The 27825-nt window shown below is 44.8% G+C and overlaps 1 pseudogene; it reads right to left on the reverse strand.

Moving 5' to 3' along the window:
- Positions 1 to 249: 249 nt before the first annotated feature.
- LOC123090227 (tRNA-specific 2-thiouridylase MnmA-like) lies at positions 250 to 27244 on the reverse strand (annotated as a pseudogene).
- Between the last annotated feature and the right edge of the window lie 581 nt (positions 27245 to 27825).

Genomic DNA, 27825 nt, shown 5'->3' on the forward strand with positions numbered 1-27825 from the left:
GGAGAATGATTTTGTGATTAACCATCCTGGTTTAGTCTAGAACCTGTTGATTGATTAATAAAAATTAGTGTTGCCGTATCATAACTTCACAGGGTATCAGTTAGAAGTGGTACCGCTGACTACGAACACTTAATACTACTCTAGACATTTTGGCTCAAGAGGGAACAACATGCCTATCCATTCGCCCGCTTGCCTTTCCTGCTTAGACATGGCAACTATGTCAGACCAGGTCAGCTCTTGCATGGGCAATCATGCGTTGATTGATGCTCCACCACCACTTTTATCCGGTGGCAAAGCATTTCTTCTCCCAAACGCAAAGTCGCCAATGGATGCCACCTTTTCAAGAACCACCTGGATGGGGCTCCTGACTGTATTGGGCTAATAAGCCGCGGCACCGTGTCGGACACGACCAGCGCGTGTATGGGCACGCACTGGACGAGTCGGACACGTCGGGTCCATAGCGGGTCGAGTGTGTGCGTGTGTGTAGAGTGCACGGGCATGTCCGTGGACTCGTACACCGTGTGCGTGTCTGTAGGGGACAGCCGTTGGCGAGACGTGCGGGGTGCTCGTGCGTGATCTATTGGAAGCCCGCCGTGAGCCGTGCGCGTCGGAGCGCGTCGTGGGCACGAGCGAGGCGGGCGGATCGCGGGCGCGAGGGGGGAGGGAGCGTGGGTGCGTGCCCAGTCGCTGGCTCCGGGTATAAAGCCCGCGTGGTGATCGTTGTAATGGTGAGGTGGGGTGCTCGAGTTCGTGCTTGAGTGGAGTGGCCGTTCGTGCGGCTGTGGCGTTCGTGCGCCTGAAAATCTCCTGTACACCGCGTCTTCTTCTTCCTTCTTGCTTCTTCCTCCTCGGTTCGTGTCACACAGAGAGAGAGAAAGCGAGAGGTAGAAAGGAGCTAGGGCGAGCTAGGGTTTAGGGTTTGCACCAACAGACTGGAGCAGCATAACGATGATGGTTTCTGGAACTTCCCCGATTCTTGCATTTGCAGGGTGTGCCAACTTTCAAACTGCCAGTGTATATCTTCACATGATCACAGACGTAAGTAGTCAAGAGAAGGCTACAAGAAGCTGGTGATGTCTGTCAAAAACCTTGGCCGGCTCCGGCTCTGGGTTCGCCAGATGCTCCAAGTTCATGATCCTTATATGGGCTTCCCCAGCTTGGACTTATCCTCCATCCTAGCAGTTTCCAGCGCCTTTGCAGACACAGGGAAGCTCATTTCGTCATAGGAATCCAGGATTATGTCTGACCCCAGGCACGCATTGTCACGGTAGAACGTTGCAAACTGGCCAGCTGCTAAACCCTGGTCGTCTTTGGACAGACGAACCTCCAAAACGTCTCCCTTCTCTTCGGTTTGCTCTTTTGCCACGGTGCAATCATGGAAATCGGGACTATGCCGTACCTGGTATTGACAGTAGCATGGATATCAACTTAGAGCATCTCTAGCAGACCCTGTATAACACCGCGACCCGTAAAATAACCGTCAAACTATGGGTCGGCGCGGAAAATTCTGCCCAAGCAGATCCCGCAAACGTGTTCGATCCGTAAAACTTTTTGCAGGGCGCGGCAAAAGTTCGCCCTCAACCTTTAGATTCACGGGGTGGGAGGCCAACCCGAGCTCGCCCCCTATCCGCAGCAAGATTTGGTGCGAGGGAAATTTCCACGCGGCCCCGCCACCGCCCGCTCCGTTCCATCTTCCGCGGTCATTCTTTGCTGCCATGGAAGCCTCCCAGCCGTCCCCCGTCGCCGTGGAGGTCGCGCACGCGCAATCCCCTCCTGCGGATCTCGTCACCGGTCATGTCGCCCCGGCCGTCGCCCAAGGCACCATCGGGCCTGCCCGCAAGCGGCAGGGCAACGTTGTCGTGCATGGCGGCAATCCGGCTGGCCCCGCCGGAAAGGCACGCGCGCCGGGTGCCGCGGCCGCTGCGCGATCTGCCCGGCCGTCGGCGAAGAAGGTGAGCAAGGTTTCGGGCATGAAGCGCAAGAAGGTTCCTATGAAAAGGCCGGCGCCTTCGTCACTCCCTCTGCCCCGACAAGATGTTCCCCGACAATGCCGTTCAACGGCGCTGCTTCCATCGCAGGCGAGGTGTTTGATGAAATGACCGGAAAGTATGCATATTCGACCCCTTGTTCTTGCTTCGCCTTTCGCCATTGTTGTAGCTCGTAACTTGATGTCACTCAATGTAGCGGTGGTCGAACAATGCCACTACTGAGTTCGTGAACTTGTTGGACATCGATCAAGCCCCATTCGCTGATTTCAATTACAATGAAATGGAGGGTGGCGCACGATGGTGAAGATGAAGTGGAGGAGGTAGATGAGGGGGCTTATGAGCGAGCGCAAGCAAAAAAAGCGTCAGATCAAAGAACTACACGATCTTGGAAGATCAAATCTCGATCAAGGCTTGGAGTGCGGTGTCTCTTGATGCTTGCACGAGTACATCTCAAACCTCCAAGAGGTATTGGCAAAGAATCAAAGATCAATACTCCCGCATGATGGCGAAGCATCCCAATAGGACATTTCAGACCTTTCGCTCACTCCAAGGTCGTTGGGACCTGATCAAGCCGATTTGTAGCCGTTGGGCTTCTTGCTTGGAACAAGTTTGCAATGCACCTCCAAGTGAAACCGTGGAATCCGACTATGTGAGTTCGTTTTCACGTCCCAAGTTGTGCACATCATTTGTATCATATGAAGTGATGGCATTATTTGACTTTGTTTTAATTGTGTAGGATAAAATTATCCAACAAAGATACAAAGACATGGAAGCTTCCGAAGGCAAATTTATTAAACTAGAGCACTATTGGGATATGCTCAAAGAGTGCGACAAGTGAAAGTTGATTGACAAAGAATTCCCACCGAAGAGAGGTTCACTTACGAACATGGATGAAGATGAAGATGAAGATGACCCAAGAAACTTGAACAAGCCCGATAGTGACAAGAAGACAAAGGAGAAGATCAAGAGGGAACACGAATCATCGAGCTTGCGGGACAAGATAGATGTCATGGTGCAATCAAATGAGTTGATGTTAGCAAAGACATCAAAGACAAAGAAAGAGTTGGCCGAGAAGAAGGCATGAGAGAATCAAGATAAGTGGCAATTGCTCAAGGACGAGGGGTTGCGCAAGGCGGCCATTGAGGGGAGAAGAGCACGTGCCGCTAAGAACAAAGCCTTGTCCAAGCTTCTTGCCGAAGAGAATAGGATCATGACATTGAACCGCAATGAAATGGACGACATCACCAAAGAATGGCATGATATGGCAAGGAGAGACATCTTGAAGAGGAGGATGCTTGCTTCGGCTGGTGCGTGTTATAGTGCCGGCGATGTTTTCTCATCAGGATTTGGAACCAATGTCGCCGATGCATTTAGTGCGCCCACCGATGATTTGGTTGCCGGAGTTGGAACAAGTGCCAGCGATGGATTCGGGGGCGTCGATGAGCTCGATGGAGGTGGTGCGGAGTGAAGATCATGACGACGAATGAAAAGCGACCAAGATGATGACGTACGTGGTCGTCGCTTTTGCATGAAGCCCTTTTGCGTTTGTCCTATAAAACTATGATTTTATTTGCGCGCGAACTATGTTTTATTGTTTGAATTTAAACTCATTTGTCGGAATTGTTTCCAAATTCGCTTTATTAGGGGTTTTCAGTTTGCGGGTCGACGTGGCGGCGCCCGAGCAGACCCCATATACCGACCCGTAAAAGAGCATCTTTTGCGAATATCTTTTTTTACGGTCCATTTTGTGGGGTCTGACTCTACCGCCGCCCGCGTCAGCCCTCAAAGCCGTTTTTTCGTGAACTGTAAACGCGTTTTGCGAGTCGGCATTATAGAAGGTCTGCTAGAGATGCTCTAACCGACAGAATAAAGTGCAGCACATGATAAAAGCAGATCCACGGTTGATCTGAATACTAAACAGATTGTGTATAAAAGTTAAAACGAAGATGGATCAGGCAACAGTGAGTTGGAAGCTGCCGCCGTATTTTCCTATAAACCCAAATTAAAAATTAACGACCGTAGGTCAAGGTAGAACTGATAGGTTTCAGAACTGCTTAACTGTAATCGAGGATCAATAGGATTTATGAACCACTCTCTCCTAACCTAGCACCTAAACGAGTCCAAGCATACAGATGGTACCATGCACATGTTTTGACAGGGGGAAAAATGGACTGCTGATGATTGCTTTGGGGGTTGTGTGTTTGATTGGGGTGGTGGTTATAGATTTTTTTTTCCTTACGAGGACGACATATACATATATTTTGTACTCCCTCTGTAAACTAATATAAGAGCGTTCAGATTACTAACTAGTGATCTAAATGCTCTTATATTAATTTACAGAGGGAGTAACAAACACCATTTAACCCTTGCAGATGGTAAGAACTTCAATTCAAATATGCTATACTGCCACAAGACCTAATTGTGTAACTATGGTACCTTGCATTTAAGGCGTTCATTGTCTGATGGCCCAGAATCACTAAACCAGTTTAGTGATCCAACACGAAATGTCCGCCTCCTCTTATCCAATGAATAGTAATTCCTTGATACAAAAACCACATTATTTTGCACATCTTTCTCCACAACATACCTGCGTAAGGAACAAGTCATTTGATGAATCTATGGATAAAGAGATATGTGCTACATGAGGGCAGATCTTTCTTGAATTGCATAATACTTCAGGCAATATACATTTTAATTAGCTGATTTTAGTGTATTATCAACAGTGCGTACCAAAGTCCTCCAGAAAGTCGCAAACCTTGTCGCTGACCAATCGTATAGAACCAAAACCCACGGTGTGTCCCTAGGTAATCTCCAGTTTCTGCCTCAAGAAGCATACCCTCCATTTCTCCTATATGTCTTTGAACAAATTCTCTAAATTTGACCTAGAAAGAGAGACTTTTTAAGCTTAAAATAAGAAAAAACTAGGAGAAAGGACAGAACTATATTTTGCACAAAACATGTGCATTATTAACAACTATGTTAAAGCAATCACCTTTCCAAGAAAACATATCCCCTGGGAATCCTTTCTAGCTTGGTTAGGAAGGTCCATCTGAACAGCCAGACTGCGAACTTCATCTTGTAAAAGATGAGCTCAATTTACAAAAAATACACCGGCAGTCCTGGAAAAACATAACTATCCTGATCTGATAAAATATGTCACCTTTGTTATACACCCCAGTGGAAAAAGAAGCCTCCTAAGCTGGGGCTGAGAGAGATGTGAGAGGAAATAAGTTTGATCCTTGACCTGAAATGAAAATCAGAGTCTGAAAGGTGGTTTCGACAAACCAATATTGAAACAAAAGAACCAGCTATTTGTTTCACTGTATCACAACTTTCCTTCTAGGATGAATAATACTCCCTCCGTCCTAAAATAAGTGTCTCAATTTTGTACTAACTTTAGTAAAAGTTGTACTAAGCTTGAGACACTTATTTTAAGAGGGAGGGAGTAGAACTCAATTGACATCAAATTCAATAACACTGAAGCTAAGCAAGCTATTTTAAAGCACCTCGTCCTTCGAAAGTTGGACCACCGATGGCCCTTCAGCATTCTCAAAGGGTGGATGGACTACATGTGGATAATGTCCCGAGGCTATGGAATCAAATCCCAAATTTTCAATTGCTTATAAGAAAGCTCCTTGCCGGGTTATATTTATGGAGTCTATAAAATACTTATATTTATCGTTGCTCGTTTATCAACCGCATTTTTCAATTGACCTGCACCAGTGGCACACGGAAGAGCACCTAATAATCCACTTTGTGTTGATGTGTAGTGGAGCTTTTATTAGAGGCTGCCAGCTCTTTTGCTCTCTCTACTAATTTTGTTTTGGGAATCCAGGAGGGGTCCTTATATACTCCCCCTTCCGGTTTAGAGGAATTAGATCTGAAATCTCGTCGACTAAGATAGATTTTGATGGATGCCATGAGTTTTGTGGATACAAAAGTATGCAATGAAATACGAGTATTTTCCATATGTTCGACTCCCGAAGCAATAAAAACATCACTCTCTCTATCTTATTGGACTTGCATGGTGTATGTAGAATTTGATGCATGCATGACCACTAATTCCCTCTCTCTAATCTCTAAGAATTAAATATGACGTGAGACTCAAAGCACTTTAACTCAATTGGACACGAAGTGAGCCTAATATAATGGAAATCTGAATTTTTTTTAGATGAGCCCTCTAAACAGGAAAGAAGGGAGTATCGTTTTCACCTCCAACTCTGTCTTAACAATTTTTTAGATGAGCAAAAAAGAGGTCGGCTGGTTCTTCTCAACTCTGTCTTAACAAGTTTAGTAATGTTTGTACTATCTTTGTTTGAGCTCCCAAAGAGAGTCCTAGAAAAAATGGATTATTATAGATCTCCATTATTTTGGCAAGGTGAAGGCCACACGAAAAAAATACTAGTTAGCCAAATTGAACATTCTATGCCAACCTAAGGACATAGGCGACCTTGGTATTCTGAATATTGAAGTACATAATAGGTGCCTCATAAGTAAAAGGCTATTAAACTAGTAAATCACAAAGGAATGTGGTATAGTTTACTTAGGAGGAAATACATTAAAAACAAGACTACAACCCAAATGGAGAAGAAACCAGGTGACTCTCAGTTTTGAACTGGTTTAATGAGAGTTATAGATTCATTTTTGAGCATTGGAACCTTCCAACAAGCATTGTTCATGTGCAATTAAATAATTTTGTAGACACAATCAGGTGTCTTCTCAGTTAACGCCATGTGCAAAGCTTAGAGTTTCTCTGGCTCTCGTCGGTGTCGTCGTCGGTCTGCCTCGTCTCCGGTGGCCTTAGGGCCATGGAGGCATGGTGGATCTCAGCCCTTGCCGGCGGGAAGGCTCTGTTTTTAGATGTTCCTTTGAGTTTTGATAGGGTTTGTGTCCTGCTCCCTAAAGATGGAATAAGGTTCTCCCCGCCTAGCCCCCGTCCTGGTAGTGTGTCTAGCATTGTCAGTGGGAGTGCGGAGATGTGTCTCCGGCGGATCTGTGATGGATTTGCTCGGATCTGGTTGTAGTCCAATTACGTTTGTGTGTTTTCAGTTTGGATCCTTCTAATCTACGCTACTCTTCACCGGCGACAATTGTTGTTCTGCTACACTATTCCTATGGGGCCTTAGCATAATGACTTCTCGACTGTCTACTACAACAAGTTTGGTCCGGATCCGACGAGGGATGGGCGATGATGGCGGGCCTTCGGCTCGCTTCAGTTTTTGTAGTCGTCACTAGGTGGTCTCCGGATCTGGATGTAGTTTTTATTATTTCTGATGTTTGTTGTACTGCCATGATTGAAGATGAATAGATCCAAAGTTTTCACGCCCAAAAAAACTCCATGTACAAAGTTGTGATTGATGTTGGACATGTGGTGAACAACAAGACACTATGGAAACTAAAAATGTTGTTAAAAATCAAGATCTTTATGTGGTATTTAATCAAGAGAGTTGTGTTGACTAAAGATAATCTAACTAAATGAAACTTGGAACGGAATTTAAAATGTAGTTTATGTAGTAACTTAGAATCTATTCATCACTTCTTATTTGACTGTTGCTATGCTAGATTCATTTGGAGACTTCTTTACTTCAAGTTTGGCATAAAACCTCCTAGAAATGTCAATCATATGTTTGGATCTTGGCTTAATGGCTTTGACATGAGACATATAGCCCAAAACATAGATGATGAAGGTAGAAACTTGATCTCCAAGGCATGTCGTGATCCGTAATAAGAAGGTCGTAGCCTGCCAGGGTCAAGGCCGAATACTTTTTATTTCCATTATCTAAAATCGAGAATTGAAGCCAATCATTGTTGTTGCTTGGGTTTTTCGAGCATCGAGATCTAGCAGCGGCTGGGTGGAAGGGTTGAGAATGAAGACTAGAGGTGGTGGCGATCCAATTGCCGCCGAGTCACCAATGCGATGGTTGAGTCACATTTAGAGGGAATCTTGTATTTACTAATTGGAGACTCCTAATTTTGAGGCCCCCATATTAATCGGACTAAAATCCTAAAAATTCTAAAAAAAGCAATACATCCGACCATTGGTTTTGATGTCCAAAAATCATAACCATTGATGAAGAACTAGACAAATTCGTCAAAAGATTCGATCCACATGGAAACATTTTACTCTGAAACAACAGTAATCCTAATTTTGAGCAGTGGATGTACTCTCTGATAACCCACAAGTGTAGGGGATCGCAACAGTTTTTGAGGGTAGAGTATTCAACCCAAATTTATTGATTCAACACAAGGGGAGCCAAAGAATATTCCCAAGTATTAGCACCTGAGTTGTCAATTCAAACACACCTGGAAGTCTTAATATCTATAGCAAAGTTTTTAGTAACAAAGTAGTATGGAAGTAACGGTAATGGTGGCAAAAGTAACGGTAACAATTTTGTAGCAATTGTAACAGTGGCAATGGCAAAGTAACGTAGCAAAGATCAATATGTGAAAAGCTTGTAGGCAACGGATCATTGATGGATAATTATGTCGGATGGCATTCATCATGCAACCGTTATAACCTAGGATGACACCGAACTAGCTCCAATTCATCAATATAATGTGGGCATGTATTCCGTATGTAGTCATGCATGCTTATGGAAAAGACCTCGCATGACATCTTTTGTCCTACCCTCCCGTGGCAGCGGGGTCCTAATGGAAACTAAATGATATTAAGGCATCCTTTTAATAGAGAACCGGAACAAAGCATTAGCACTTAGTGAATACATGAACTCCTCAAACTATTGTAATCACAGGAAAGAATCCCAATTATTGTCACCTTGGGGTATGCAGATCATAACTCGTAATAGGTGTCTACAATTTGCAAGATCAGATCAATAAAACATATATATTCATGAAAACATAATAGGTTCAGATATGAAATCATGGACTCGGGCCCTAGTGACAAGAATTAAGCATAGCAAAGTCATAGCAACATCAATCTCGGGACATAGTGGATACTAGGGATCAAACCCTAACAAAACTAACTCGATTACAAGATCAATCTCATCCAACCCATCACCGTCCAGCAAGCCTATGATGAAATTACTCACACACGATGGTGAGCATCATGAAATTGGTGTTGGAGGAAGGTTGGTGATGATGATGGTGCTACTTCATGAGCTTGCGTTGGTTTTTCCCTTGAAGAGGAAAGGGTGATGCAACAAAGTAGAGATAAGTATTTCCCTCAGTTTAGAGAACCAAGGTATCAACCCCGTAGGAGGCACAATCAATTCTCCAATCTATGCACCTACACAAACAATCAAACACTTGCACCCAACACAGTAAAAGGGGTTGTTAATCCCTTCACAGTCAACTGCAATGGTGAGATCTGATAGAGATAGATATAAAAGATTACTAAAACATAAAATAAATTAGAAGTAAATAAAATGCAGAAAGGTATTTTTGGTCTATATATCTGAAAATATATAATGGAAAATAGACCCGGGGGCCATAGGTTTCACTAGAGGCTTCTCTCTTGAAGGCAAATAATACGGTGGGTGAACAAATTACTGTCGAGCAATTGATAGAAAAGCGCAAAGTTATGATGATATCCAAGGCAATGATTATGCATATAGGCATCATGTCTGTGTCAAGTAGACCAAAATGATTCTGCATCTACTACGATTACTCCACACATCGACCGCTATCCAGCATGCATCTAGAATATTAAGTTCATAAAGAATGGAGTAACGCCTTAAGTAAGATGACATGATGTAGAGGGATAAACTCAAGCAATATGATGAAAACCTCATCTTTTTATCCTTGATGGCAACAACACAAATACACGCCTCACTACCCCTACTGTCACTGGGTGAGGACACCGCAAGATTGAACCCAAAACTAAGCACGCCTCCCATTGCAATAAATACCAATCTAGTTGGCCAAACCAAACCAAAAATTCGAAGTGAAATACAAAGATATCAAATCATGCATATAAGAATTCAGAGAAGATTCAAATAATATGCATAGATAATATGATCATAAACCCATAATTCATCGGATCTCGACAAACACATCGAAAAAGAATATTACATCGGATAGATCTCCAATAACATCGAGAGAACATGGTATTGAGAATCATACAGAGAGAAGAAGCCATCTAGCTACTAGCTACGGACCCGTAGGACTGAGTTAAATTACTCACGCTTCATTGGAAGGGCAATAGGATTGATGTAGATGCCCCACGTGACCGAATCCTCCCTCCGGCATATCACCGGAAAAGGCCCCAAGATGGGATCTCACAGGAACAGAGGCTTGTGGCGACAGAAAAGTATTTTTATGGACGCTTCTGGTGGTTTGGGAACATTTGGGAATTTATAGGCCAAAGAATAGGGTTAGAGGAGCTCCATGGGACCCACAAGGCAGGGGTGCCCCCCCTGGGGCGCGCCCTGCACCCTTGCCGTCTCCTCGGGGCTCCTTTTACTTGATCTCCAAGTCCTACGTGTGTCTTCTGGTCCAAGAAAAATCATCATAAAGTTCTATTCTGTTTGGACTTCGTTTGATATTCATTTTCCGCGAAACTCAAAAACAAGGAAACAACAAAAACTGGCACTGGGCTCTAGGTTAATAGGTTTGTCCCAAAAATAATATAAAATAGCATATTAATGCATATTAAGCATGAAAAACAGATAATATAATAGCATGGAACAATAAAAAATTATAAATACGTTGGAGACGTATCAAGCATCCCCAAGCTTAATTTTTGCTCGTCCTCGAGTAGGTAAATGATAAAAACAGAATTTTTGATGTGGAATTCTACCTAACATACTTATCCATGTAATTTTCTTTATTGTGGCATGAATATTCAGATCCATAAGGTTCAAAACAAAAGTTTAATATTGACATAAAAACAATAATACTTATATTTTGGAATGGAGGGAGTATGATAGTAGTACAGTTTGTTCCTTGTAGTGAAGATGAGCAGGGACATTTGCAGTCTAGAGGTCTATACGGTCGGTTGTGATGGACACTTTGAACTCTTTGGGCCTCTTTGATTCATAAGATTTTGTAAACATAGGAATATGATTTGTAGTGGCCCGCCCACTTGAATCCTATAAGAATAGCAAGGAAATGCGGGGAGTTGTGTTGCCTTTGAGAGTTACACTGATATTAACAGTACCGCACCTTCAGTTGAAGAGAGCTGGTATCCGAAGCCTTTCTAGCTGTACCGGAAATACTAGCACATATATTCCAGCAAGTTCCACTTTGCTGATTTTAATCTGATGCTTACGGTTTTCCCGATATATCTACACTATGATCTGTGTAGCTGCTTTGTGCTGCACTAGCAGCAGTCCACTCTTGAAGCTAAAAACTGCAATGGCTTACAAAATTGGCACCAAGGCATTGATTGCCATTCTGGATGCAATAAAACTCATACGCTCGCCACCTGTTGATTCTTGTTCAGAATATGATCCTAATGACTATTCTAACCTCGAGGAGTCAAAGGCAGATGGCCTATCCTATTCACCCATCAAGGTGCATGTTCTAATTTGGCAAGGTTTTATTGATTGCGCGTATCTTGCAAATGTTGTCTTGCATTTATTCTACTTTGTTGCACCACCATCTGCTTAGTTTACTCATCATATATGTCAAGATGCCATGCCCATCCATTATCAATACATATTCCATCTGTCATCATACCATGTTTTTTCACTCAAATGCTGTTCTTGTGCATTAGACATCAAAAAATAAGAGGGTGATTGCCGAACCTGAAGGAGCACCAGCAAAGTCCTTGAAAAACATGGTGGTGCCGGAGAAATCATACAGCACCCCACTTATATTGACTGTACAACCAGTGACACAAAACGTAGGACCGATTCCAGCAGACTGTACCCATACTTCACTGGCCACACCACTAGCCCCACCACACAGGACCTGCACTCCAGCAAAAGGTATGCCGATTTCAGTTGCCATAGCACCAGTCATACCACAGAAAAATCCCACTCCAGCAAAAAGTACAGCAAGTCCACCGGCCGAAGACCTATCCCAACTGCAGAGACGACTAATTCCTGCAGATTGGAACCCCATTCCAGTTATTCACGGTTTAAAAGACAATGCTTTCAATGTTGTTAAGGACTACGTGCATATATTCCCATCATGGGAAGATTATAGTGAAGACAAACACCATTTTCACATCTTCCTATCCCTCTTACGTGTAAGTGCTATTATTCCTGGTGATTATTTTCCTGTTTTCTGCTGATTGAGCACACCAATGATTTACATTACATTGTTGTAAGTAGGCGAGGGTCAATCTGGATAGTCATGATGAGCAAAGCTTGCTTGCGCTTTTCAAGGAAGCATTGCAGCAGTATCGGTGTTACCTGAGGAAATCACACTTTGATGGCAAGTCTATAAAAGAATTTCTCGTGAAGTCTCCTGTGCTAAATTTAGAAGACATTGAATGGAAAAACCTTGTTATGCACTGGTCTCGTTCCCAGGATGAGGTACTGTTTATGATATCGCATGACAATTTGAACTTCTACTTTTCCGCATGTGCTTTACAGATCTTTTTTGTAGGAAATCTGCTCGAAGAAGAATTCCGGTTTGAAAAGAACGTCAGGATATCGCAAATATGCTGCCCGCTGCTTTGCTCTTGTTAGTACTTGTTGTCCTGTATCACTGTACTTGCATACATACCTGGTTCATTATGTGATAGTAGTATGCATGACATCTTGCTTATCAATTGCTCGCTCCAAATTATTTGATGTATGAATGGTTACATTAGTGTAGAATATATCCAATGTCAATGAAATTTTTTAGCTCTGCATTGTTCTTGTAAGTACCTCCTGCCCTTTATCAGTGTACTTATATTGACAGGTACTTGTTCATGTGCCATCACTCTGCAGCTTATTTTCCTTTGCCCTCCATTTTCTACACATCAGATCTATATTTACTCTTACCATAAGGTTGGATAACACCGATGGTACTGAAGAAGTTTAGCTCTGCATTGCTCTTAGCTGTACCTTTTGCCTGTATCACTGTACTTACATTTATAGCTACTTGGTTATGTAGCATCACTCTTCATCTTATCTTAAATATTCTCCATTTTTTTCTTATATTATCACATCTAGATTTACTCTTAACAAAATATAGAATAAAGGCAATGCTTATGAAGAAGATTCTGTGGTAAACTTCTTGAATTGCCCCCCCCCATCAGCATGGACAAGGGCTTTATAGAGCCTGTCTTCATCAATAATGTAAGTTTTTCCTTCTCAAGCCTTCAAACTTTGTTGTGTATATTTGGTTAGGCATGACTGCAACAGTTGTTTATTTTTGGTGTTTGCATCAAATTGCATGTTTAAATTTTATTATATAGTTCATAAACAAAAGTTTGTCCTTCTCAATTTAAGTTTTTAGTTGTACAATCAAGTTCCTTCTTCATACCATGTAAATTAAACTATACAGAGCAAGTGATCTTCTTTTGCACTGCATGTATGCTTCTATCCTTGATCCGCAATCCAATGGTGTGGTGAACCTACCCACTACAGCACAATGTCATATTCTGCAATGTCTTAACTATGAACAATGTCATATCATTCTACTATTGTTTAAACCGTCTCTTTATTTGCCAATCTGAAATGGGATAAAGTGACAGCACACTAACCATTGATACTTATGAGTTCTTGATCTGTAATCCAGTGGTGTCGTGAAGCTGCCAACTCCTTCACAATGTCATTTCCTGCCATGTCTTGACCTGAACAATACCATATTGTGTTAATGCTATTTTAAACTGTGTCACTTTATTCATCAGTAAGAAATGTGATGAATTGTCAGCACTGATACTTATATGTGCAAAACCTGTCATCTGTCTGCTTGTTTATCTTTCAGAGTGAGGAGGATATAAGTGTCAAACAAGCGCAGTCTCATCAGCTTGCTCAGCTGCTTGCGCTGCAGCTCCCGAGCAGGGCTAACCTTCTTGAACTCTATTGAAGTGCTGCCGGTTTTGTATATTATTTTGTCGGCGTGTTTATTTCCACTGGTGGCGATCTTTGATGCCCAGTGTATGTAATTTGTTTTCTGCTTGTGCTTTATTATCATAGTGGCGAACTTTGATGCCCAGTGGATGTAATATGCCGTAATTTCCTTATTGTATAGTCTAGGTTTTTTCTTATTCATGATGCTGCAATTTTTTTACTGTATATATATCATGTCTTCGCAGTAAACCGGCCAAACCGTAAAATTACGGTACATAATCGGGCCGTCATGCAAATCACTATGTATGATCCGCATCATGGGCCCCGTCATCTTGGTCCGTTAACAGTCCTAAATGTAAACTGGCCCACTAGTAGATTTGGGCCTTTAATGAGCTGAGTAAACCGCCGACCCTATTTTCACAAGAACACTCAATGGGCTTTTAGGAGGCTGAAAAGTAGGTTGGGCCTCAAACGTGCCGAACAGCTCACGGGCCGGCATCAGGCCGAAATAGACCCCGACCCATGATTGTGCCAATCAAATCACCGGCTTTTAATGGGCCAAAATTGTCTCGGTCCTTGTTTGGCCCAATCAGATTATCGGCTCTGAGCAGGCCGGATGCAAACCGGGCCATAGTTAGGCCCAACTGTATGATGGACTTTTAACAGGCCGAGATAAATATAGGGCCGAAATGTTAAACGGGCCTTTAACAGGCCGAAACTAATATCAGGCCAAATTACTAAATGAACCTTTAGAAAGTGGGCCCAAAAGCATAGCGTCCAGTTGACGGGCCGAATGTGATATGGGCCATAATTTAGCCCAAAGCCTCTTAAAGGGTTGGACCTAATCTGGTCCGTAATTTGGCCCAGAACATGGTAGGCTTTTAACGGGCCAGATCCTGTATGGGCCTTTATTAGGCCCAGAACGTGGCAGGCTGTTAATGGACCGAATCAAATATGGGCCGACATTTGGCCCAGAACATGGCAGCCTATTAATGGGTCGGCCTACTAGTGTCCTCAAAATCTTGTGGGCCTTCAGCTGGGATGGCCCATTATGGTCAGTGAAATCTCGTGGGCCTTTAGCTGGGCCGTCCCATTATGGTCCGCAAAGTCTTGTCAGCCTTTAGCTGGGCTGGCCCATTATGGTCCGCAAAATCTCATGGGCCTTTAGCTGGGCCGACCCATTATGGCCCGCAAAATCTTGTGGGCCTTTAGCTGGGCCGGCCCATTATGGTCCGCAAAATCTTGTGGGCCTTTAGTTGGGCCAGCCCATTTAAACTTTACGGGCCACTTTTGGGCCAGTACACGTGTCAACATATCATAGGCGCATCTCGCCCATTGGATGAGTGACACCTGTGCCAACATGGAGTTGACACGTGTTTCCTCCAACCAATGATGATTTTACACATAGAAAATCCCCATTGGTCCGGGCTGTTAACGGGTTATCAGATCCAAAACCGGACCCCATAGCTTAACGGTATTCCGTTACGGTGGATGCAACATGTCGGTCACCCTTGACGAAAGCACTTCTGTGATGAGCGATTTATCGTCATGGAAGTGGACACTTCCGTGATGATAATTTTGGTAATGTCATGGAACACTTCTACGACAACACATGTATGACTATCTTGATTATGTCATAAAATCGTCATGGATGTACATGCATGACAGAAAACGTGACCTACTTTGACAAACACGTATCATCACAAAAGTGTAATTTTTGTTGTGGTATCGGGTACATACCGGAGTACTGGAGGGGTTACCAGAACCCCCCGGTGGAAGATATGGGCCACATGGGACATAGGAGGGAGGCTAACCAGCCTACAAGGGGCAGGTGCGCCCCCCTCAAGGGAGGAGGCCTAATTGGACTAGGGAAGGGGGGTGGCGGCCCCCTTTCCTTCTCCCTCTCCCTCTCCTTCCCCCTTTCCCCTCCGGTAGAAGGAAAAAAGAGGGGGGGGGGGGCGAATCCTATTAGGAGTGGAGTCCTAGTAGGACCCCCCTCCTTGGCGCACCCCTTGTGGCCGGCCTCCTCCCCTCATCCTTTATATATGGGGGCAGGGGGCACCCCAAAACACACCAATTGTTTAGCCGTGTGCAGTGCCCCCACCACCGTTTACTCCTCCATTCATATTGTCGTAGTGCTTAGGTGAAGCCCTGCGCGGATCACTACACCAACACCATCGTCACGCCATCGTGCTGATGGAACTCATCGACTCCTTTGTGCCTCTACTGGATCAAGAGTTCGAGGGACGTCATCGAGCTGAACGTGCGCAAAACTCGGAGGTGCCGTATGTTCGGTACTTGATCGGTTGATTCGAGAAGACATTCGACTACATCAACCACGTTAAGTTAAGGCTTCCGCTTTCGGTCTACGAGGGTACGTGGACACACTCTCCCCCTCTTGTTGCTATGCATCTCCTAGATAGATCTTGCGTGAGCGTAGGAATTTTTTTTAAAATTGCATGTTACGTTTCCCAACAGGAGTATCTGGCATGGAGGGAGTAATACATTGATGTCACGGTTCTTTTTATGGAACATGACTTGGCAAAGGCCACTAATATGAAATTATTTTTATGTGCTTTCGAGCAAGTGGCGGACCTTAAGATTAATTTTTGTAAGAGTGAGGGTTTTTTTGCTTCGGGGAGGTGAAGGAGTATTAACACTCTCAACTGTTTGGGTTTCAATTAGGTACATAATCGTTTAGCTACGTAACTCTATGCATGTTAGGAAACTTAGTAATGGAGAATGAAAAATAATAGAGTAGAAGTTCAATAAATTAAATAGCTGGAAAGGAAAACATATGTCTGTTGGAGGTCGGCCGGTTCTTCTCAATTCTATCTTAACAAGGTTTGTAATGTTTATACTATCTTTTCTTCAGGTCCCAAAGGGAGTTCTAAAAATGGATTATTATAGATCTCAGTTATTTCGGCAAGGTGAAGGCCACATAAAAAAATACTAATTAGCGAAATGAAACATTCCGTGCCAACCTAAGGACAACGGCCTCGGTATTCTTAATATTAAAGTAGAAAATAGGTGTTTCGTAACAACTTGCCAACTTGCCGACTCATGGGCTGCTTTTGGTACAATTCTTGAATCATCTGCATTCTCAATATCAAAAGCTTGCAAGGTTAATATCAAAAGTTTTGGATCTCCTTCCTTCCTTATCACTTCTGAATTTCTGTTTGGGGGGTTTGCCTCCTCTGCAATTGGTACCTGTTTGAATCTTCATTGCCGTAAATCATATTCTCCACTGAACCTTGTCTTTTTTAAAAATCTGTGATCATGTAGCAAAATCAGTCTAGGAATTCTCTTGTTGCCTTGAGAACATGAATAGAATCAGACCACATGTCACATACCTTAAGATTGATCAACTTCTTTTTTGTTGCTAGAAGAAGGATGGTAAAAGTGAGTTCAAAAGGGAGATCGTCCACACCACTTGCAGATCAGCGGGAGGACGACAACCAGTACAGAGACAACGCGAAGAGAGGTCTTTATGCCACCTAAACTTGCAGATCAGCGGGAGGAGGACAGTGATAGGGAAAAAGGGGATCTCTGCCCATAGATCAACATATACCTTGGTCAAGTTCTCGTTACAAGGAGGACGATCAAGGAGGATTGGGATAGACGGTGGGGGGGGGGGGAGGACGAACGCATGGAGATCGCTGTTTGGCGCCATCGTGAGTTCTGTTTGGCGCCAAGCAGTTGTTGGGGAACGTTGCAGAAAATAAAAATTTTCCTACGGTTTCACCAAGATCCATCTATGAGTTCATCTAGCAACGAGTGATAGTGGTGCATCTACATACCTTTGTAGATCGCGAGCGGAAGTGTTCAAGAGAACGGGGTTGAGGTAGTCGTAATCGTCGTGATCGAAATCACCGATGACCAAGTGCCGAACGGACAGCACCTCCGCGTTCAACACACGTACGGAGCGGATGACATCTCCGCCTTCTTGATCCAGCAAGGGTAAAGGAGAGGTTGATGAAGATCCAGCAGCACGACGGCGTGGTGGTGGATGCAGCAGGGCTCCGGCAAGGCTTCACTAAGCAACTACGGGAGGAGGAGGAGGTGTAGCAGGGGAGAGGGAGGCGCCAAGACTTCAGGTGCGGCTGCCCTCCCTCCCCCTCCTTTATATAGGCCCCCAGGGGGGCGGCCCTGGAGATCATATCTCCCAAGGGGGCGGCGGCCAGGGGGGGTGGAGTGCCCCCCAAGGCAAGTGGTGCGCCCCCCCACCCTAGGGTTTCCAACCCTAGGCGCAGGGGGGCAAGGGGGGGGGCGCACCAGCCCACTAGGGGCTGGTTCCCTCCCCACTTCAGCCCACGGGGCCCTCCGGGATAGGTGGCCCCACCCGGTGGACCCCCGGGACCCTTCCGGTGGTCCCGGTACAATACCGGTGACCCCGGAAACTCTCCCGATGGCCGAAACAACACTTCCTATATATAATTCTTTACCTCCGGACCATTCCGGAACTCCTCTTGACATCCGGGATCTCATCCGGGACTCCGAACAACTTCCAGTTTGCTTCATGCTCATATTCATACAACCCTAGCGTCACCGAACCTTAAGTGTGTGGACCCTACGGTTCGGGAGACACGTAGACATGACCGAGACGACTCTCCGGTCAATAACCAACAGCAGGATCTGGATACCCATGTTGGCTCCCACATGCTCCTCGATGATCTCATCGGATGAACCACGATGTCGAGGATTTAAACAAACCCGTATACAATTCCCTTTGTCAGTCGGTATGTTACTTGCCCGAGATTCGATCGTCGGTATCCCAATACCTCGTTCAATCTCGTTACCGGCAAGTCACTTTACTCGTACCGTAATGCATGATCCCGTGACCAGACACTTGGTCACTTTGAGCTCATTATGATGATGCACTACCGAGTGGGCCCAGTGATACCTCTCCGTCATACGGAGTGACAAATCCCAGTCTCGATCCGTGTCAACCCAACAGATACTTTTGGAGATACCTATAGTGCACCTTTATAGTCACCCAGTTACGTTGTGACGTTTGGTACACCCAAAGCACTCCTACGGTATAAGGGAGTTACACGATCTCATGGTCTAAGGAAAGATACTTGACATTGGAAAGCTCTAGCAAATGAACTACACGATCTTTGTGCTATGCTTAGGATTGGGTCTTGTCCATCACATCATTCTCCTAATGATGTGATCCCGTTATCAATGACATCCAATGTCCATAGTCAGGAAACCATGACTATTAGTTGATCAACGAGCTAGTCAACTAGAGGCTTACTAGGGACATGTTGTGGTCTAAGTATTCACACGTGTATTACGATTTCCGGATAATACAATTATAGCATGAATAAGAGACAATTATCATGAACAAGGAAATAAAATAATAATCATTTTATTATTGCCTCTAGGGCATATTTCCAACAGTCTCCCACTTGCACTAGAGTCAATAATCTAGTTACATTGTGATGAATCGAACACCCATAGAGTTCTGGTGTTGACCATGTTTTGCTCGCGGAAGAGGTTTAGTCAACGGATCTACGACATTCAGATCCGTATCCACTTTGCAAATTTCTGTGTCTCCATCTTGAACATTTTCACGAATGGAGTTGAAGTGACGCTTGGTGTGCCTGGTCTTCTTGTGAAACCTGGGCTCCTTGGCAAGTGCAATAGCTCCAGTGTTGTCACAGAAGAGTTTGATCGACCCCGACGCATTGGGTATGACTCCTAGGTCGGTGATGAACTCCTTCACCCAAATTGCTTCATGCGCTGCCTCCGAGGCTGCCATGTACTCCGCTTCACATGTAGATCCCGCCACGATGCTCTGTTTGTAGCTGCACCAGCTTACTGCTCCTCCATTCAACATATACACGTATCCGGTTTGTGACTTAGAGTCATCCAGATCTGTGTCGAAGCTAGAGTCGACGTAACCCTTTACGACGAGCTCTTCGTCACCTCCATAAACGAGAAACATGTCCTTTGTCCTTTTCAGGTACTTCAGGATATTCTTGACTGCTGTCCAGTGTTCCTTGCTGGGATTACTTTGGTACCTTCCTACCAAACTTACGGCAAGGTTTACATCAGGTCTGGTATACAGCATGGCATACATAATAGATCCTATGGCTGAGGCATAGGGGATGACACTCATCTCTTCTTTATCTTTTGCCGTGGTTGGGCATTGATCCGAGCTCAATTTCACACCTTGCAATACAGGCAAGAACCCTTTCTTGGACTGATCCATTTTGAACTTCTTCAAAATCTTATCAAGGTATGTGCTTTGTGAAAGACCTATGAGGCGTCTCGATCTATCCCTATAGATCTTGATGCCTAATATGTAAGCAGCTTCTCCAAGATCCTTCATTGAAAAACACTTATTCAAGTAGGCCTTAATGTTGTCCAAAAGTTCTATATCATTTCCCATCAGAAGTATGTCATCTACATATAATATGAGAAATGCTACAGAGCTCCCACTCAGTTTCTTGTAAACACAGGCTTCTCCATAACTCTGCATAAACCCAAACGCTTTGATCATATCATCAAAGTGAATGTTCCAACTCCGAGATGCTTGCACCAGCCCATAAATGGATCGCTGGAGCTTGCATACCTTTTTAGCATTTTTAGGATCGACAAAACCTTCCAGCTGCATCATATACAGTTCTTCCTTAAGATAGCTGTTAAGGAATGCCGTTTTGATGTCCATCTCCCATATCTCATAATCATAGTATGCGGCAATTGCTAACATGATTCGGACGGACTTCAGCTTCGCTACGGGAGAGAAAGTCTCATCATATTCAATCCCTTGGACTTGCCGATAACCCTTAGCGACAAGTCGAGCTTTATAGATGGTAACATTACCATCCGCGTCCGTCTTCTTCTTAAAGATCCATTTGTTTTCTATCGCTCACCGATCATCGGGCAAGTCTGTCAAAGCCCATACTTTGTTTTCATACATGGATTCTATCTCGGATTGCATGGCTTCAAGCCATTTGTTGGAATCTGGGCCCGCCATCGCTTCTTCATAGTTCGAAGGTTCACCGTTGTCTAACAACATGATTTCCAGGACAGGGTTGCCATACCACTCTGGTGTGGAACGTGTCCTTGTGTACCTACGAAGTTCAGTAGTAACTTGATCCGAAGTACCTTGATCATCATCATTAATTTCCTCTCCAGTCGGTGTAGGCACCACAAGAATATTTTCCTGAGCTGCACTACTTTTCGGTTCAAGAGGTAGTACTTCATCGAGTTCTACTTTCCTCCCACTTACTCCTTTCGAGATAAACTCTTTTTCCAGAAAGGATCCGTTCTTGGCAACAAAGATCTTGCCTTCGGATCTAAGGTAGAAGGTATACCCAATGGTTTCTTTAGGGTATCCTATGAAGACGCATTTTCCCGACTTGGGTTCGAGCTTTTTAGGTTGAAGTTTCTTGACATAAGCATCGCATCCGCAAACTTTTAGAAACGACAGCTTAGGTTTCTTCCCAAACCATAATTCATACGGTGTCGTCTCAACGGATTTAGACGGTGCCCTATTTAAAGTGAATGTAGCTGTCTCTAGAGCGTATCCCCAAAATGATAGCGGTAAATCGGTAAGAGACATCATAGATCGCACCATATCCAATAGAGTGCGATTACGACGTTCGGACACACCGTTACGGTGAGGTGTTCCAGGCGGCGTTAGTTGTGAAATGATTCCACATTTTCTTAAGTGTGTACCAAATTCGTGACTTAAATATTCTCCTCCACAATCTGATCGTAAGAATTTTATCTTTCGGTCACGTTGATTCTCTACTTCATTCTGAAATTCCTTAAACTTTTCAAAGGTTTCAGACTTGTGTTTCATCAAGTAGACATACCCATATCTACTTAAGTCATCGGTGAGAGTGAGAACATAACGATATCCTCCGTGAGCCTCAACGCTCATTGGACCACACACATCATGATTTCCAACAAGTTGGTTGCTCGCTCCATTGTTCCGGAGAACGGAGTCTTGGTCATTTTGCCCATGAGGCATGGTTCGCATGTGTCAAATGATTCATAATCAAGAGACTCTAAAAGTCTATCAGCGTGGAGCTTCTTCATGCGCTTGACACCAATGTGACCAAGACGGCAGTGCCACAAGTATGTGGGACTATCGTTATCAATTTGACATCTTTTGGTATTCACACTATGAATATGTGTAACATTACGTTCGAGATTCATTAAGAATAAACCATTGACCATCGGGGCATGACCATAAAACATATCTCTCATATAAATAGAACAACCATTATTCTCAGATTTAAATGAGTAGCCATCTCGCATTAAACGAGATACAGATACAATGTTCATGCTCAAACTTGGCACTAAATAACAATTATTGAGGTTTAAAACTAATCCCGTAGGTAAATGTAGAGGTAGCGTGCCGACGGCGATCACATCGACCTTGGAACCATTCCCGACGCGCATCGTCACCTCGTCCTTCGCTAGTCTCCGCTTATTCCGCAGCTCCTGCTGTGAGTTACAAATATGAGCAACGGCACTGGTATCAAATACCCAGGAGTTACTACGAGTACTGGTAAGGTACACATCAATTACATGTATATCACATATACCTTTAGTGTTGCCGGCCTTCTTGTCCGCTAAGTATTTGGGGCAGTTTCGCTTCTAGTGACCCTTCCCTTTGCAATAAAAGCACTCAGTCTCAGGCTTGGGTCCATTATTTGACTTCTTCCCGGCAACTGTCTTACCGGGCGCAGCAACATCTTTTCCGTCCTTCTTGAAGTTATTCTTACCCTTGCCCTTCTTGAACTTGGTGGTTTTATTGACCATCAACACTTGATGTTCTTTCTTGATTTCTACCTCTGCTGACTTCAGCATTGAAAATACTTCAGGAATAGTTTTCACCATCCCCTGCATATTGTAGTTCATCACAAAGCTCTTGTAGCTCGGTGGGAGCGACTGAAGGATTCTGTCAATGACCGCCTCATCCAGGATGTTAATGTCCAGCTGGGACAGGCGGTTGTGCAACCCAGACATTTTGAGTATGTGCTCACTGACAGAACTGTTTTCCTCCATCTTACAACTATAGAACTTGTCGGAGACTTCATATCTCTCGACCCGGGCATGAGCTTGGAAAACCATTTTCAGCTCCTCGAACATCTCATATGCTCCGTGTCGCTCAAAACGCTTTTGGAGCCCCGGTTCTAAGCTGTAAAGCATGCCGCACTGAACGAGGGAGTAATCATCATCACGTGACTGCCAAGCGTTCATAACGTCTTGGTTCTCTGGGATGGGTGCTTCACCTAGCGGTCCTTCTAGGACATATGCTTTCTTGGCAGCTATGAGGATGATCCTCAGGTTCCGGACCCAGTCCGAATAGTTGTTGCCATCATCTTTCAGCTTGGTTTTCTCTAGGAACGCGTTGAAGTTCATGTTGACATGAGCGTTGGCCATTTGATCTACAAGACATATTTTGCAAAGATTTTAGACTAAGTTCATGATAATTAAGTTCATCTAATCAAATTATTTAATGAAGTCCCACTCAGATTTGATATCCCTCTAGTCATCTAAGTGTTACATGATCCGAGTCGACTAGGCCGTGTCCGATCATCACGTGAGACGGACTAGTCATCGTCGGTGAACATCTCCATGTTGATCGTATCTTCCATACGACTCATGTTCGACCTTTCGGTCTCTGTGTTCCGAGGCTTTGTCTGTACATGCTAGGCTCGTCAAGTTAACCCTAAGTGTTTTTGCATGTGTAAAACTGTCTTACACCCATTGTATGTGAACGTAAGGATCTATCACACCCGATCATCATGTGGTGCTTCGAAACGACGAACTTTAGCAACGGCGCACAGTTAGGGGGAACACTTTCTTGAAATTATTATAAGGTATCATCTTATTTACTACCGTCATTCTAAGTAAACAAGATGCATAAACATAATAAACATCACATGCAATTATATAGTAGTGACATGATATGGCCAATATTTTATAGCTCCTTTGATCTTCATCTTCGGGGCTCCATGATCATCTTCGTCACCGGCATGACACCATGATCTCCATCATCATGATCTCCATCATCGTGTCTCCATGAAGTTGCTCGCCAACTATTACTTCTACTACTATGGCTAACGGTTTAGCAATAAAGTAAAGTAATTACATGGCGTTAAATCATTGACACGCAGGTCATACAATAATTAAGACAACTCCTATGGCTCCTGCCGGTTGTCATACTCATCGACATGCAAGTCGTGATTCCTATTACATGAACATGATCTCATACATCACAATATATCATTCATCATTCATCACAACTTTTGGCCATATCACATCACATAGCAATTGTTGCAAAAACATGTTAGACGTCCTCTAATTGTTGTTGCATCTTTTACGTGGCTGCAATTGGGTTCTAGCACGAACGTTTTCTTACCTACGAATAACCACAACGTGATTTTTGTCAACTTCTATTTACCCTTCATAAGGACCCTTTTCATCGAATCCGCTCCAACTAAAGTGGGAGAGACAGACACCCGCTAGCCACCTTATGCAACTGGTGCATGTCAGTCGGTGGAACCTGTCTCACGTAAGCGTACGTGTAAGATCAGGCCGGGCCGCTTCATACCACAATACCGCTGAAGCAAAATAAGACTAGTAGTGGCAAGCAAGTTGACAAGATCTACGCCCACAACAGATTTGTGTTCTACTCGTGCAATAAAGAACTATGCATAGACCTAGCTCATGATGCCACTGTTGGGGAACGTTGCAGAAAATAAAAAATTCCCTACGGTTTCACCAAGATCCATCTATGAGTTCATCTAGCAACGAGTGATAGTAGTGCATCTACATACCTTTGTAGATCGCGAGCGGAAGCGTTCAAAAGAATGGGGTTGAGGTAGTCGTACTCGTCGTGATCCAAATCACCGATGACCAAGTGCCGAACGGACATCACCTCCGCGTTCAACACACGTACGGAGCGGATGACGTCTCCTCCTTCTTGATCCAACAAGGGGAAAGGAGAGGTTGATGAAGATCCAGCAGCACGACGGCGTGGTGGTGGATGCAGCAGGGCTCCGGCAGGGCTTCGCCAAGCAACTACGGGAGGAAGAGGAGGTGTAGTAGGGTAGAGGGAGGCGCCAAGACTTCAGGTGCGGCTGCCCTCCCTCCCCCCTCCTTTATATAGGCCCCTAGGGGGGCGTCGGCCCTGGAGATCAGATCTCCCAAGGGGGCGGCGGCCAGGGGGTGGAGTGCCCCCCAAGGCAAGTGGTGCGCCCACCCACCCTAGGGTTTCCAACCCTAGGCGCAGGGGGCCCAAGGGGGGCGCACCGGCCCACTAGGGGCAGGTTACCTCCCCACTTCAGCCCGCGGGGCCCTCCGGGATAGGTGGCCCACCCGGTGGACCCCCGGGACCCTTTCGGTGGTCCCGGTACAATACCGGTGACCCCCGAAACTCTCCTGATGGCCGGAAGAGCACTTCTTATATATGATTCTTTACCTCCGGACCATTCCGGAACTCCTCGTGACGTCCGGGATCTCATCCGGGACTCCGAACAACTTTCGGTTTGCTGCATACTCGTATTCATACAACCCTAGCGTCACCGAACCTTAAGTGTGTAGACCCTACGGGTTCGGGAGACACGTAGACATGACCGAGATGACTCTCCGGTCAATAACCAACAGCGGGATCTGGATACCCATGTTGGCTCCCACATGCTCCTCGATGATCTCATCGGATGAACCACGATGTCGAGGATTTAAGCAACCCCATATACAATTCCTTTTGTCAATCGGTATGTTACTTGCCCGAGATTCGACCGTCGGTATCCCAATACCTCGTTCAATCTCGTTACCGGCAAGTCACTTTACTCGTACCGTAATGCATGATCCCGTGACCAGACACTTGGTCACTTTGAGCTCATTATGATGATGCACTACCGAGTGGGCCCAGTGATACCTCTCCGTCATACGGAGTGACAAATCCCAGTCTCGATCCGTGTCAACCCAACAGATACTTTTGGAGATACCTGTAATGCACCTTTATAGTCACCCAGTTACGTTGTGACGTTTGGTACACCCGAAGCACTCCTACGGTATCCGGGAGTTACACGATCTCATGGTCTAAGGAAAGATACTTGACATTGGAAAGCTCTAGCAAACGAACTACACGATCTTTGTGCTATGCTTAGGATTGGGTCTTGTCCATCATATCATTCTCCTAATGATGTGATCCCGTTATCAATGACATCCAATGTCCATAGTCAGGAAACCATGACTATCAGTTGATCAACGAGCTAGTCAACTAGAGGCTTACTAGGAACATGTTGTGGTCTAAGTATTCACACGTGTATTACGATTTCCGGATAATACAATTATAGCATGAATAAGAGACAATTATCATGAACAAGAAAATATAATAATAATCATTTTATTATTGCCTCTAGGGCATATTTCCAATAGCAGCAGTAGGAGATTTTTCACCGGACAAATTGGGTGTTTGTTTTTATTTTTTAAAAGAATTAAGTGGGGAAATTAGAGCGGTTAGATTGGAATTGACGGCTAATGTGGATGTCTACAACACCCGTGTAGTAATAGTTCAACTGTAGAGGAGCTGAACCCCTCTTCTTAGCTCATTGATTGCTTAGTTATTAACTTATGATACATACCTATAATTCTGAAGTGATAGCTATATTTTGAAGCAGTGGGATCCCCCAAAGCTGAATGCAGTGCAAACATAAATATTTATAATTCCGAAGTGACAACTCGGTATTGCTTGAAATAAATATCATAGCCACAACTTAAATATTATTTTTATTTAAAGTTGGATGTAGGTAATAGAGCACCAACACTGCAGAAAAATAAAGAGAAGCAAGGACACCGGTGTCTCCGACGTGGATCGGCGACCCTATCCCAACCAATCCCGACTCGACCCAATCAACGTGGTAGCCAATGCGCAACGGTCCTGCACACACACATCCTGCGACAATAACGATGTGACACGAACTGACTCTGACACGCACACACTCGCTCATGCCTGGGTCTCAGCCATGGCATGATTATTCTAGCACTGAGCACATGATGGTTTCGGTCGAGCATCAACATCCTTTGGCCGCTGGCTGGCTAGTAGCACGTGGGCCAGCAGGGGCACACGGGTTCGCCATCGGCATCCGTCAGGACGGCGGTGGTTCCAGACTGCTCTTGTGGTCGGACGACGACCCTTGTGTCTACCGGGAGGCCCGGTTTCGTGGAGAGATTGTTGTGCTCCGCGAGCAGCCGTCGAGCGTCCTGGTGGTGCGGAGACGCATCGGCGGCGGCCATCAGGTGCCCTAGGGCCAGGACCAGCAGGAACACGGTGGCCGTCGTCTTGAGAACGGGTGCAGAAGCCATGGCAGCTGCTAGCTAGCCTGGGATCGGTAGGAGGTCAGGCTATAGGTGGCTTAGATATGGCGATCGGAGAAGAGAGGTATGACTAAATGGCATCACTGTTTATATATAGAGAGAATGCACTATTGATGTATGACGTATGCAATCTTGGTGTGTGCAACGGCCAAGGTCAGTCTCTCTGCTTCTCCAAGGTTGAGACCAGGAACATTATCAAGGATATGCCCTCAGAAAAATCGCCAGGCCTAGGTGGCTTTACTGGCCCCAGAAAGGATCCAGGCGGCGACATGACGAACGGTACCACGTCTCGCTCGGCAAAAATCACTGTTCTACAAAACAATATCGCAAAATGAACCGTTGGCGAAAAAAATTCACCCGCTACCCTTTTGTGTAGCGCCCGACAGCTAGACGCCACACTATACTGTGCAACGCCTGACTGACAGGTGCTACACGCCTAGCCATCGTTGCATCTCGGGCTGCCTGAAAAATGTTAAGTCAGTGTGTAATGCCTGAAAGCTAGGCGCTACACTAGGCGCTACACAAAAGGGTCAGCCGGATGATTTTTTTTTGCCAACGGTTCATTTTGT

Source organism: Triticum aestivum, chromosome 4B (genome assembly GCF_018294505.1).
Source record: "Triticum aestivum cultivar Chinese Spring chromosome 4B, IWGSC CS RefSeq v2.1, whole genome shotgun sequence".
Lineage (NCBI taxonomy): Eukaryota > Viridiplantae > Streptophyta > Magnoliopsida > Poales > Poaceae > Triticum > Triticum aestivum.